The sequence below is a fragment of the Mastigoproctus giganteus genome, chromosome 8 (genome assembly GCF_048544385.1).
Source record: "Mastigoproctus giganteus isolate SK-2022 chromosome 8, ASM4854438v1, whole genome shotgun sequence".
Taxonomy (NCBI): Eukaryota; Metazoa; Arthropoda; class Arachnida; order Uropygi; family Thelyphonidae; genus Mastigoproctus; species Mastigoproctus giganteus.
In genome coordinates, this window is record NC_143582.1 from 77,415,284 (window position 1) to 77,430,144 (window position 14,861).

Sequence of the window (14,861 nt, forward strand, 5' to 3'; positions counted from 1 at the left end):
ATGAAGAGTGCACATAAACTATAAAAAAAATGACACACATGGAAGGTCTAAATGTTACTGAGTCAGCTTTATGTTATATTGTACAGCAGGAGGATACACGCCTGCCAACGTTTTATTACTTAGGTGCCTACAAAATATAGCAGCTAAAAAGCAAGGGGCTTCTATGAAACAGAAATCCATTAAGGAATTTTTTATATGATATTAAGGTGTAGTGCTAATGACTGTAAGTGTACATTTTTATTGTCTATGACTTGTAATTTTTATACATGTACTATTTTTTTTTAATGTTTGTAATAAAACAGTTGTAAATAAAATGAAGTGTTTTATTGAATAATTTAAAAATCGTTACGTTCAATAAGTAGGTCTAATCTGAAAACGGAGTGTACATCATCACATTAATGTATTCAAATCCACTTTATTTAATAATAACTTACCAAATCTTCTGTGTTATCTGAGTTTTTTGATTACTCAAAGTTCCCTTGGTCCACATTATTCGGATAAACCAGTAAACTCTGCTAGTGAGACAGTCTACTGGCAGGGTTGTCAGTGTGACAATTACTATATAGGACAGTCCTACATGAAACTGAAGTGTAGGATATTCCGGGGTCACCAGATCAGATTACCTCACAAGAAATTATGTAGCCTATCACTGTACCTTGGAAGGACATGTGAATGACCAGCATAACTCTACCACATAGAGTGGTAATCAATGGACACTGCTCATCGTGGACTGATGTTATTAGTGGAGTCCCTCAGGGCTCAGTGTTGGGTCCATTATTGTTTTCTGTATTTATAAATGATATTGATGATGGTATATCGGGCTTAATGTCCAAGTTTGCAGACGATACAAAGGTTGGCAGGGTTGTCAAGGACACTACTGACACTATGCTGCTGCAACAGGATCTGGAAAGGTTGAGCAGATGGGCTGAGAGGTGGCAAATGAAGTTTAACATTGACAAATGTAAAGTACTACACATGGGAAACAGCAACCCCAGAGCAACGTATCAACTCTGTGGTACTACACTGACAGTGGTAGAGAATGAAAGGGACTTGGGGGTGGTTGTGCAGGGACTTGGGGGTGGTTGTGCAGGCAGATATGAAGTTCTCTGAGCAGTGCAGACGGGCTGCAAGAGTAGCTCATGGAGTATTGTCAATGATATACAGGAATTTTTCCAGCAGGGATAAGGAGGTGATTATTCCATTGTATAAGGCGATGGTCAGGCCACACCTAGAGTACTGTATACAGGTCTGGAGGCCTCATTTCAAGAAGGATGTAGAGCTGCTGGAACGAGTACAGAGAAGGGCAACAAGATTAGTGAATGGAACAAAGGGGTTCTCTTACGAAGAAAGGCTTAAGTTTTGCAAATTACAGTGTCTGGAGACTAGGCACCAGCGAGGTGATCTGATAGAGGTGTATAAAGCCTTGAATGGTTTAAGCATGCTCAATGCTGATGGGATTCTTCCTCTAGCTCAGAAAAATCACCTGAGAGGGCATAAATTCAAATTGAGGAAAGACAGATGTAGGATAGACGTGCGGAAATTTGCCTTTAGCCAGCGGGTGGTTGATTGGTGGAACAGACTTCCATCCCTTGTGGTGGAGGTTGATAGCCTAAATAAGTTTAAGGCTCAGCTGGACAGGTATTTTGAACGAACAGAGGGGTGAAGTGGAAGTGAGTTTTTTTTTTTTTTTTTGGCTGATGCTGCATAAGCTTGCTTTCTTGCATCAAATGCCTCTACTAATGCTAATGCTAACATCACAGTCATCAATAACAATGAAAATGAGTTTTCATCTGTTTTGGCCTAGATGATGTAATCCAGTCACTCTACAAACTGTTACAGGAACTTGGGAGGATAATCATCACTCTCCAAGACCCTCTAAGCAGATACCCAGTAATGATGGAGGTTGATTGGTACCCTGGCCAGATCTGCCTCTAGCCCATCCAAAAGTAACAGGAGAAGGCTGCCCCAATAACTTCTCCTTCCCCACTTCAGCTCCAAACATAAAAAAGGCTGCAAAGCTAACCACAAAAAACAGCCAACTGATTATGGAGTTTGATAACAAGAGCTCGAAGCACCAGCAGAAGCTCCCTGTACATTACAGCAGTGAACCACATCCATTCCATTCTACAAAACAGCACATGGCACACACCAACCAAGCAAGTCTTCCCACAGAGCAGCTCTCTATCAGTTTGGTTTCAACTAAGACCATCCACAATCAGTCAGTAACAACAAAAGCACTCTGTATAGAAGATCCAAGATTCTAACCAATCAGAAAGCCCAACCAGAGAACAGAACAAAACAATGGAATGCAATCTTTTGTTCAATATTTCAACAGCCAGTGATCAGGATGGTAGGCACTGCACCTGCTTCTGAAGAAGGTAAGTATTTTTGTAATTGTATTTATAGCCATGTCAATTCCAATCATGTAACATAATCTGTTCTCTGAAATATAATGCAGATCACTGCACTTAAATAAATGGTGAACTGCCACCCGTGTTATTATTATTTATAACAGTCTGATCCACATTCAAAAAGTAATATCACCAAACAATGCAATTAAGCATCGGTATAGGGTGATAAAGAAAACTTACATATATGAAATCATTTATTAAATTAAACCTTAATATCATTAATACACAAAAAGAAATTTTAAAAAGTGTTTAAAAATACACTTACGGCAGTCTGATCTGCACTTAAGGCATGATGCTGACTGAGTTCCAGTTCTACAATACAAAAAAAAAAAAAAAAAAAAACATATATCACCCAGTCAGTCTGCTTTCTGAAGCACTCCAGTGCTAAACACCTGTGTACAGTATACTTTTGGTGATTTTTATACATTTTTTATTTATTTCAATCTTAAGAATGACTGAAAAAATTTTCATTTTCAAATTATTTCTATTTGAAATAATTTTAGAGTATGCATCTCTGCATTCGATTTCTGTCTGTGAGAATACTTTGATCCCTCGAGTGGTGCTAGCCAAAAGTTGGCCGTCAAGCCTTGGGCTTATACTCACATCAGAGGCAACATCATTAAAAATGGCATCACAAAATTAAATCCACCATTTGTTTAAAATTAAGGCACCACATTATGACATCTGTGTTTACAAAACTACTGGTCTCACATCAGACAATGGATGGGCCAATTGGCAAATAAAGTATCGAATCAAGTGTTGTATGAAACAAAAACTTGCTATTAAAATATAGCTTTTAATGTGGGCTTAATCAGAGACTTTAATCCCAATACTGGGCTAAAGGTCAATTTACCTTTAACCCCTGATACCGAAATGTGTTTGTCCAACACAGCACAACAGGAAGAGGTTGTAGGAATACATTTCCTGAAATATTGCTATTGAAATAACATGCAATGTGGCCTGTGGATACATGCACTTGGTTCATTATGTAGCGCAATAGTACATACTCCATTAGCATCTTAAGCCATATTGCACTAAGCGCAATGTGGCCTTTGAGACACTAATATGCCATTAAAAACCAGACAAGAATAACAACTTTAAATAATTTAAAAACTGTTTACATCTCTTTATATGCAACTAAAGCCTTGAAGACCACTTTTGACTGCTATAAAAATGAGGATAAAAATTATCTCAAAGACGGAAACTAGATGAAGAGGTGTAATTATTTTAATGCCTACACCGAAATCCTGAACCCTTTACTACTATGTGGTGTGGAGAACAGGCTTAGAGGGGAACAAGCATTCTGTGTGTTTATCAGACACAGTCTGAAACACTGATGGATCCAACATCTTTCTATTTTAGAAGATTTAAGAGAATTCCGGTTGGCCTGCCTCCCTAAAATCCACTCATGCACACCTTCTCGTTGGTAAGCCCCATTACATCACTTTGGTGGCAACGAAAGTGTAGAGTGGTTCTCTTCAAGATGCCTCGTCAGGATGAAGAGGAAAAGACCAAACCCTCCAACAGTTAGTAAATATGACAACACAACAAAACAAATGGCCCTTAGTCCCCAGCAGCTTTCACTCTCCCTCTTACAGCAGCGAGAGGATCAGAGTGGAAGCAGAGGGTGCAAAGAATCTCTGAGTACAACCAGGCCGCCATGCACAGAAACAGAACTTGGCCTGTTACAATGTAAGGTCGCTCTTTGGTGAAGATTTATCAAGTTTTATCAAGTGGAAATCTGCTGTACACCAATGGTAACAGTGAAAAGAGTGAAGTTGGCTTTCTAGTCCATAAAGATATTAAAAACAACATTTTGGAATTTAAAAAAAAGTACATTGCCAAGGGTGTCAAGACTACTGCTCAGGATTTCTAAGAGGTACAAACTAAAGGTTATAATGATATATGCATCGAGCCATGATGATGAAGAGGTTGAAGAAATGTACACCGAAATTGAGAGACTTCTAGATGAACAGAAAACTGACTACACCACCATTATGGGGGACTTCAATGCTAAGGTTGGAAAGAGACAAAACAGCACAGAAATGGAAACTATAGGAAATTTTGGAATTGGTGAAAGAAATGAAAGACTTGTGGAATTTGTAGAATTTTGAGAAATGTCAATAATGAACACTTTTTTTTTTTTTTTTTCAAGAAAAGGGTGAACAGAAAGTGAACATGAAAGAGCCCAAATGGATTAACAACAGTGACGTAGCTACCATGTAGGCAGGCAAGGCAATTGCTCTGGGCCCTTTAGGGGCCTGGCATCTTTGGCTGTCTCCTGTTTTTGCAATTTTCATTAATTAAGTAGGGGCCCGAACATGTTCTTTGCCTCTGGGCCCGATAAAGGGTAGCTACGCTACCGATTAACAACTAATGAAATTGACTCCACCCTCACTAACAGAAGATATATTGTGAACCTGTCCTAAACAAGGTAAATGTTGGAAGTGATCACAGAATGGTAAGATGCACACTTCATATAGATGTAAGAAAAAAACTGACTCAGGTAAATAATATGAAGGTCTTTGAAATAACAGAAGAGGAGAAAAAGCAGCAGCATGTAGAGGAGAAAAAGCAGCAGCATGTAGAGGAGAAAAAGCAGCAGCATGTAGGAACTTAGGAACAAGTTTGAGCTTCTGCAGACCTTTCAGGACCAAGATATCGATGAGGAATACAACAACTTTCTGAATGTGATTAAGTCCAAAAAGAAAACCTATAGGTAAAAAGAAATCCAAAGAAAAAAAAATTAATCAAGATAATTTATACACGTCACAATGAACCGAGGATGACAAATGATGAGCAAGATAAACACAGACAAGGACAAAATTATAAAATCGAGTATATTGAGTTATGCTTTTTTTTTTTTTTTTTTGTTTTGTTATTTGGAGCATTAGCAACTAAGGCCATATTGCTCAGGGAATATGCGGTGGTCATTCCCAGACCTTTCCGTATTTGGTAGTGACGGGCTCGAACCCCGGTCTAATCAAGAAGCGTGTGCTATGCACTGCTGCTCCTTCCCACCTGGCTACAGAGGCGCCTTGAGTTATGCAAAGCCATTAGAAAGAGACTCAGAGAGGACAAGATTTAACACAAAAAAAGTAGAACAAGCATTAAGGGAAAATAAAGGACTTAAATCAGCAGTCATGAGCAGTAATACAGAAAGACAAATGATACTGAATCTGAAGAACAGTGATGGTGTACTCATAAATAGTAGAGAAGATAATTCAAATAGCAGAAGACTACTACAGAATTATATAAGGAGCAAGGGAATGATGCCAGCAGTGACATACAGCAGTGATGCCACCAATGACATACCTTCCTGATGAGGTAGAATATACATTGAAGAAAATTAAGAATCAAATCACCCGGGTGATGATGAAGTTACTGTAGAGTTGTTAAAATTAGGAGGAAAAGACCTCCTCTGAATCCAAGGTTGCTCTCATAATTCTGGCTAAAGGTTTACTTACCTCTTGTTTTCATACAAGTATCCCTTGGTTTACATGAGTTTCAGATAGTCATAAGAAGATTGCATACATGCAACGATATCTATCTGAAGTGCCTAAGAATAAACTATATTCTTAGGCACTTCAGAAAAAATCAATTCACCATAGCACATTTTTAAGAAATACAGTGGGCACCACTTAATGTGATCACTTTGGGACTCAGCTTAATTGATAACAATAACCAATTGAACAAAAATGCAGCTGTTCAGCACTGTTTATACATGTAGACTAGAAATGTGTATACAAAAGGGTAGAAGTGGACAGAAAGAAAACATTAAAATCAAGCAGTATTTTATATTGCTTGATTTTAATGTTTTCTTTCTGTTTAATTTGATTGTCCACTGTTCCTTTGAGAAGTTATGAATAAAAATGAAACTGTCAATGTTCCTGTAAATTGCAAATCATTAAAAACAAATAAAAAATATATATAAATCAAGAATTAGAAGAGGGTTAATGCTCTAATGTAAAACAGTCAAGTTAGTGGGCATAAAGACAATGTACTATCTTTCAAGTTGCTGGGGATCTCAAGAGCTGCTGGAAGTCATCATGAAAGAAGTAAGTACATGGGCTGTGTTAGGGTAACTAAGAGTAGGGAGTATAGTAAATAAATTTGATGGATTTGAAGTGCTGTTTAAAACATCAAAGGCAGATATTGTTGGGATATCAGAGACGTGGTGTCACACAGATATAAGGAATGCAGAATTGGAATTTGGGGAGTACATTGTGTACATAAAGGAGGATAGATGGGATAGGAAGGGAGGAGGAGTTATATTGTTAGTTAAGAAACACATAAAATCTATGGCAGTGCATCCAGTTGACATTGGTGGACAGTGCAATGTTGAGTCAGTTTCGTGTAACATAAGCATTGGTAAAGCAAAAATGAGGGTAGGTATATATTATAGGCCTAACGACTCCGATGCGTACAACGAACAATTATACAGAGAAATAGAGTGGGCCAGTAAATCAGAATGTCTTATAATAGGGAATTTTAGCTTCCCAGATAATGAATGGAACTTGTGAGCTGGACAGTAGCAAGATTTGGTGGATTTATTGGATGATTATTTTCTAAAGCAGCATGTTCCAGAGGAAGTAATACTTTTGATCTGATTATCAGCAGTGATTATTCATGCATTAAGAATTTGCAGATAAAGGAACCACTCAGGGCCAGATTTAAACTTGTTGTGACCCTAAGCCATAAGTTGCATGATGCCCTTCTCTCTCTCTCTCTCTCTCTCTCTCTCTCTCTCTCTCTCTCTCTCTCTCTCTCTCTCTCTCTCTCTCTCTCTCTCTCTCTCTCTCTCTCTCTCTCTCTCTCTCTCTCACAGTTCATCTGTGACAATATTAAGAAAGGATTTTGAGACCCTAAGCTGTACCTTGTTTAGCTTATGTGTAAATCCGCCCTGGAACCACTGGGTGGCAATGATCACAGTGTAGTGATGTGGGATTTACTTAAAAATGTAACTACAATTAAGACTAAAGGGAAAGGTTTCTGCTTTCATAAAGGTGACTACAGTGGTCCTAGACAATTTTTAAATTCTGTACAGTGGGAACAATGATGATGTTACCAACAGCAAATTCTAAATGGGAAGCATTCAAGGAATTAATCTTGAAAGCTACTAGGCTTTTCATACCAACCAAAAAATACTGTTCCAGGTTTAGGCCCAAATGGATGTCAGATGAACCAATGAGACTTGTGGCACAGTATAAAAATGACACATAAATTATCAAGCGACACAGAAACCTATGGTAAATATAAGCTAGTCTGTAATGAAGTCACAAAGGAGATTAGACAAGTGAAGGCAGATTATGAGAAATCTTTGAGGAATTATGAGAAATCAAAGGATGCAAAAAAAAAAAACAGCAAAGAAGTTATATCAACTCTAGAAGGAAGGGGATGAATCAAATTGGTCCACTTGATATGAATGGTTCGACTGTTGATGATACTACTTAGATAGCTGACAAACTGAATGAGTATTCTGCATCTACATTCACACATGAGGAATTCTGTAGGGAAGTGGAGGCCAGAAGTTTATCAAACTCTAACAGGGAGCTAAATGATTTTGTAATAACTGATAGGAAAGTGGAGAAAAAATTGTTGAAGTTAAACACAAGAAAGGCACCTAGGGTAGATGGGATCTATTCAGTTATATTAAAGGAGGTGGCAAAGGAAGTAAGCAGACCTTTAGCCATAATTATGAGAGCATTGTTGGACTCAGGGGAGGTTCCCACAGACTGAAGATGTGCAAATGTATCTCCATTTCACAAAGCTGGATCTAAGGGTGACACAAGTAATTCCAGACCGGTTAGTTTAACTTCTGTTTCGGGGAAAATAATGGAGTCACTAGTTAAAGAAGCACTGCAGGATCATTTATATAAGACTGCAGTAATAGTTAAGACACAGCATGAGTTTGTTAAGGGGAAGTCTTGTCTGACAAATTTGATTGGATAATATGATGTGGTCACGAAGGAACTGGATGCAAAAAATAATTTTGATATCATATACTTGGATTTTTGGAAAGCTTTTGACACTGTTGCACCTGGAAGATTACTGCACAAATTGGAGCAGTATAGAATTAAGGGTAAGTTGCTACAATGGATAAAAGGATGGTTGAGTGGAATGGTAATGAATGGGTGTTCCTCTTCGTGGACCAATGTTATTATTGGAGTCCTGCACAGTTAGGTGTTGGGCCATTGTTGTTTTGTATATTTATCAATGATATTGATGAAGGTATATCAGGCTTAGTGTCGAAGTCTGCAGATGATACAAATGTTGGCAGGGTTGTTAATGGCATTGTGCTACTGCAACAGGACCTAGAAAATTTGGGAAGATGGGCTAAGTGGCAACTGAAGTTTAACAGACAAATGCAAAGTACTGCATATGGGCAGCAGTAACTCCAGAGAAATATACAAACTGTGTGGTATTATACTCAGGGTAGTGGATAATGAAAAGGACCTAGAGTAATTGTGCAGTCAGTTATAAAGTTTTCTGAGATATATAGAGCCTCTCCCCCCCTGTCAGATATTATACTAAGTTGACACCTGTATCAAGGTACGCAGTCATGAAACAGCCATCACAATGATGCCAGTTTTAAACAAATAGGAAATTTGTCTTTTGCTGATGTTATTTGTTTTAAAAATATTAACTTAGGTTTATTGGAAACAATACCATCTCTAATGTCAGTAAAGTCCAAACCAGCTGGCCAGCTTTCTGCTGTCATTAATGGAAAGATCAAAAGATCTCCAAAGGCAGAAATTTAACATACAGATGCATATACTTTTCAAATTTGTCTTACCAAATCTTGAATAACAATAAAACTAAAACTGATATCTCCTAATTATGAACCAGATTATCATGGTCATTACCACAAATCTAAATGTTGTAGGTGTTGATGGTAATGATTAAAAATACAGGTGTCCAAATTTAAACAATCAAAATTTCATTTTAATTTGATTCATCCTCATAATAAACATAAATATTTAACAAAATGCACATCTTTCAGAAATTCTATCGAAAAATCAATCTAACTGCGAAGAATCACAACAACTACTTGTAGTAGTAGTTGTGATTTTTCACTGTTGGAATAATCTCTAACAAAAGTGACTAACAGAAATAAACATTACTCACTCATTTCAAAACATTTAGTAACACTGAATTTTCAACACAGTGATATTGCTCTGCATTCTTTTTTTAAAGAATAAATTGATTATACTGCTGCTTGATTATATAACTTGCATTTATTTTTCCATTTTGTATCTGTAGTATTACTACAATATTTCTGGATGGAACAAACCCACAAAAGATAAATAAACATCTCTAATTTACAAAGATATCCAGTCATATAAACCACAAATATAAAAGACCAGAGGAGTTTACAAAGAGAATATAAAATAATATACAGGCACATATACAGTTAATTATATAAAAATAGTAGAATATATTAAACATAAATATTCCGTTACAAACATAAATATCAAACTTACAAGTGTTAAACTTACAAATAATTATAAACAAAATTATAATTTATTAAGCCACATTTATATATGCAATTAATAACAGAGATAACAGAAACTGAGCTATAATACAAAATACAATACATCAAAAAAGTAGCATTTATTCCATTACAAGAATTTTGTGGAAGGTTTCAATTTCATACTTTTTATCATTCTGAAAAGATGAAAGATTAATATTAAATGCCCTAATAAGACCAAGGATTGGTCTTGAGGCAAAAACCTATCTAGAGTTTTTCAAGTAGTACCAGAGAGGGTTTGGATGTGATAATTCTAGGGGGAATATGCTGGCTGATTCCACTCTAAATTGATATTGACTATTTCTAGTTATATAATTTAGTAAAGGACAATGCAGATTTTGAGCTGATAAGTAATATAAGGTCATGAAAACCCCAACTTTCAGGACAAATGGGTTCTGGAGATTATGTAAATAAAACCAGATTTAAGGATAGCCCATTTTAGGAACTAATGCTCAACAACTAGAAGTTTCTTCAGATTGAAACAATTGCAGAACCAAACCAAACTTCAGCCTACACTGATTTATTAAAATATTGTTATGCAAATAAGCACAACACAGATAATTTTTATAATAGGAAAAGAGCATGATGGCTTAAACTGTATAATACAGGGACAGCTGCATTCCTTTCAATAAATACTATGGTAGAAGTCCCTCTTAATTAACCTTCACATAACCAACACTTTCCCCCTTTACTCTTTAAAAAATATTTGTTTGATTTCTGTGGCAGTGTGCTGTGGACACTAGTCCAGTAGGCTTACAGGTGGTAGGCTAGTGTGATATGCTATGCCTGTCTGTTGAGTAGTATTCTTCCCAAGGGGTAAGTTGTGGTTTGTTCCAAACCATGTTTGCTCCAGTAAAATTACTGTAATATTAATTTGTGATAATTTGCCATTTATTACAAATTAATTTGTTATTATTAATTAATTTATTAATATTGAATTAATATTAATTTTTGTAATATTTAATTAAATTACACACTATAATTACAGTATGTAATTTAATTAAATATTGTTCAAAGGATTCTGCACTCAATTTGTTTTACAAGGTAGTAAAGTTCTTGCTCCACTTTAGAGAGAAAAAGAGAAAAATCAGAGATAGCAAACAATGCATTTTGGCTGTAGTTTATGCAAGAGAGAGAGATCACTGAACTCCAATCAGCAGATGCATAAAAGCAACATCAAAGAAAAGAAATGGTCTTATATCAAATTTCTTTGATATAAGACCATTATATTACACACTTTCAGACTGTTAGATAAGAAGAGAAACACATGGATTAGGCAGCAAACTCAAGTAAAGGACATTCTTATCAAAACTAAAGAACTAAAATGGTCTTGGGCAGGACACATAGCTCGAAACATGATGACAGATGGACTAAGAAAATAACAGAATGGTACCCAAGAGGAGCTAGAAGAAAACCTGTAAGACAAAGGCGGAAATGGATTATGAAATTCATGAGTTTTTGGGTAGTAAATGGATGGCCAGTGCTCAAAACAGAAGGAACTGGAAAGTTGCTGGAGAGGCCTTCATCCTGCAGTGGATTGAAAATGGCTGATGATGATTACACACTATAATATATCAAAGAAATTTGATATAAGAAATTATAGTGTGTAATATAGGCGGTCATATATCAAATTATTGATATAAGGCCACCTATATCTTATATCAAATTATTTATTGAATAAAAATTTTTACAGCAAGTAATGGATGGATGAATGTCAAAAAACAAAGGAATTTGTGTACTAAGTATTAGCATGGAGAAATTATCCACTGATCAGACTGTTGCTCAAAAATTTACAAAAGATTTAAGGTCATTTATCAACTGAGGAAAATTTTATTGGAGAGCAACTCTACAATACAAAGGGTACTAGGAAAGTTTTGCAATACAGCTTTGTTTATTTAATTTTTTCAAAGTAATTTCCTCTACATTCAATACACCTCTCCATCCTCCGAAACCAATCTTTAAACCAGTTCTGCCAAGTTTCACTAGGGAGTAAAGCACACTCGTTGTCCCAAGCCCGTAGAAGGTCCTCATCACTGGAAAACCGCCTCCCTTTTAGCTTCATTTTCACATGCGGGAACAGTGCAAAGTCGCAGGGAGCAAGGTCTGGTCTGTAGGGAGGGTGCTCGAGAAGTTTCAGTCCTGTCGTGGTCAAATATTCAGTGCAGGCTTTGGCGCAGTGAGCTGACCATTATCGTGATGGAGGTACCAGGTGTCCATTCTTGACTTTGGCCGCAGGTTCTTCATAGATCCAATGACTTTAGGCAGGCATTGTTCAGTATACCACTTAGCTGTGACTGTCTTCTGCGTGTCCAAAACGACGTGTTCCACAATTCCACTCGATTTGAAAAATACAGCTATCATTTTCTTCTTTACAGATCGGTATTTTCTGACAATTACGGGTGTGTCATCATCATCAAAGACCCAAACTTTGTTTTGAGCCTTGGTCAGCAGATCGTAATAGTACAGCCAAGTCTCGTCACCTGTCACGATGTTGTTCACATACCGAGATTGTCCCTTATCAAACTTTTTTAACATCTCCCGGCACCAAGTCGCACGTCGTGTCATCTGCTCTTCAGTCAGGTGATGCGGCACCCAGAGAGAACAAAGTTTCTTCACGTGCAAATGATCTTGCAGAATCGAACGAATTGCTGGTGCATTTAGGCCCAAAGTATCCTCTATCTGTTGGTAGGTCACTCACCTGTTTTCGTCAAGCATTTTCCTCACAGCAGTAAAGTTTTCCTCCGTAACTGACGTTCGTGGCCTTCCCGGCCTCTCAGAATCCTCCAGAGTGAAATTTCCCCTTTGGAATTCTCTATACCACCTGAATATCGTTGTACGATGTGGACAATCATCATCTAGTGCAAGAGTCATTTCTTCTAAGCACTGGTCTATGGTTAAACCACGCACGAAATTATACCACAAAACTGTCCTTATCTCATTTCGTGACCACGATGCCATCGCAAGCACTTTACACTCTCACTACTAATGAATAACTGAGCCCATCGACTTGGCGCGGCAGCTACTATGCACGTATGAACGTGTCTCAACATGCAGCAACAAGCAGCTTCCTGTGATTCATTGTTGCGTCATATTGCAAAACTTTCCTAGTACCCTTTGTATGGATGAAATAGGTTGAAATTATAAACTATTACCTAGAAAAACAATGGCAAAAAAAGCAGAGCCTATAGTACCAGGATACAAAAAATCCAAAGAGAGAATCATTGTGGCCTCCTCCAGCAAAAAAAATGGAACTCACAAACTGATGGTTTTTGTTGTTAGTAAATCGACTATTCCTGGAGCTTTTAAACACAAATTTTTATCTTTACCAGTTTGCTACCACTCACAAAAATCAGCTTGAATGTACGTTGCATTATTCAAAAAAATGTTTTAAATGTTTTTTTTTCATGAATTTATACCCTCTGTAAAGAAACTGAAGAAAATAAACTCATCTGAAAGGGCTATCACCTTTCTAGATAACACTCCTTCACATCCCAATTGTGAGCAGCTTAAAGAAAGAGGCATAAAGGCCAAGTTTTTACTACCAAATGTAACATTCTTGATTCGGCCTATGGATAAAGGAATTCTAGGATATCTAAAGAGACGACATTGGTGAAAGTTTTGAGTTAAATTTTGGAAAAAAAAAAAGGACGACATGAATGCAGGCTTTAAAGGCTCACTAAAAGTTATCAACATCAAAGATGTGTTTATAATGAAAGTTCTGAACTACAAGAAGATTGTGCAGAACACAGTTTAGTAACTGGTTTCTGTCATACACACTATGACAGAAATAGATATATCTAATATGAAGTAGAGAACGAATCAAATCCAGACCCAAAAATTTCTCATGCAAAAGCTAGAAACACCCTAAATATACAGCTTTACATTAGATAGTATGAATCAGAGCTGTACTACTCAATATGTTCTACGTTGATAATAATATTAGTAAAATAATAAGAGGAGTTTACCTCAATATTAACTCAGTTCGTGCTTCTTGTTCAGCAGCGTCAGAATTAGCCTTTCATGCCATTAACGAAAAACATACTTTTTTATTTAACGAGGCCAAAATACTTAACGTTCAATGTAATTATACGCGACTATTAATTGCAGAAACCGTTGAAATTAAATTACACGAGAATTCGGTTAATGTTCGGCGGCCATATTTGATCTCCGATGCGTGAACCTTTACGCGCATGCGCGAAGACAAACAAATAATCTCTATTTAAGTATCAGGTTTAACCCGATTCGGTAATTTTCATTCCTGTGATCACAACATACGGTCGAAAAGCATTGTCAGCTTCAGGAAGGAAAATCGTTTTGAATATTTTTGTTTGATTCTTTTAATTGCGTTAATTTGATTTTTAATTGTTTTATATTGATTTGAAATGTGTTAAATTGCTTATTTAATTATTTATATTTTACTCTAATGTACCGGTAAGTTGTCGATTTTTTTCGTTTTTTCCGTTTTAATTTCTGGAGGGTATCATACGGAAGTGTTCTATGCACTATATTGAGGTAAACTCCTCTTATTATTTTACTAATACAGCTTTACATTATACTGAACAACAGCCTAATTTGTCAACAATGTGATGTTTATAAAAAAGTATAGGAGCTATGCTACAAAAATCTCATTTCATCATCTAAACAGATTAAAACTACTGATTTTACATAAATAAATGTATATGTAGTGAAAATAAAATTTTTAAGGTACATATATTTTTATGATTTCCTGCTCTAACCAACTTTTTCAAATAACTGAACAACTAGTGGTCCCAATCATATCAGATAAGAGGGTTTTTACTGTATTTTATTTCATGCATTCATAGTGCAAGATGAGAAAGGCTAGTCTAAAGATATGGTACACATGTGTACATATCTTTACACTATGTATGTGCAGCAGAAGCGGAACAGAATGAATGCTT

At 36.4% G+C, this 14,861-nt stretch overlaps 1 protein-coding gene across 1 annotated transcript in view; it reads right to left on the reverse strand.

Annotated features, from left to right (window-relative positions):
* The window catches only part of LOC150081652 (long-chain-fatty-acid--CoA ligase 1-like), a 216,281-nt gene that overhangs the window by 79,367 nt on the left and 122,053 nt on the right, over positions 1 to 14,861 (reverse strand). The gene's annotated exons all lie outside the window — the stretch shown is intronic.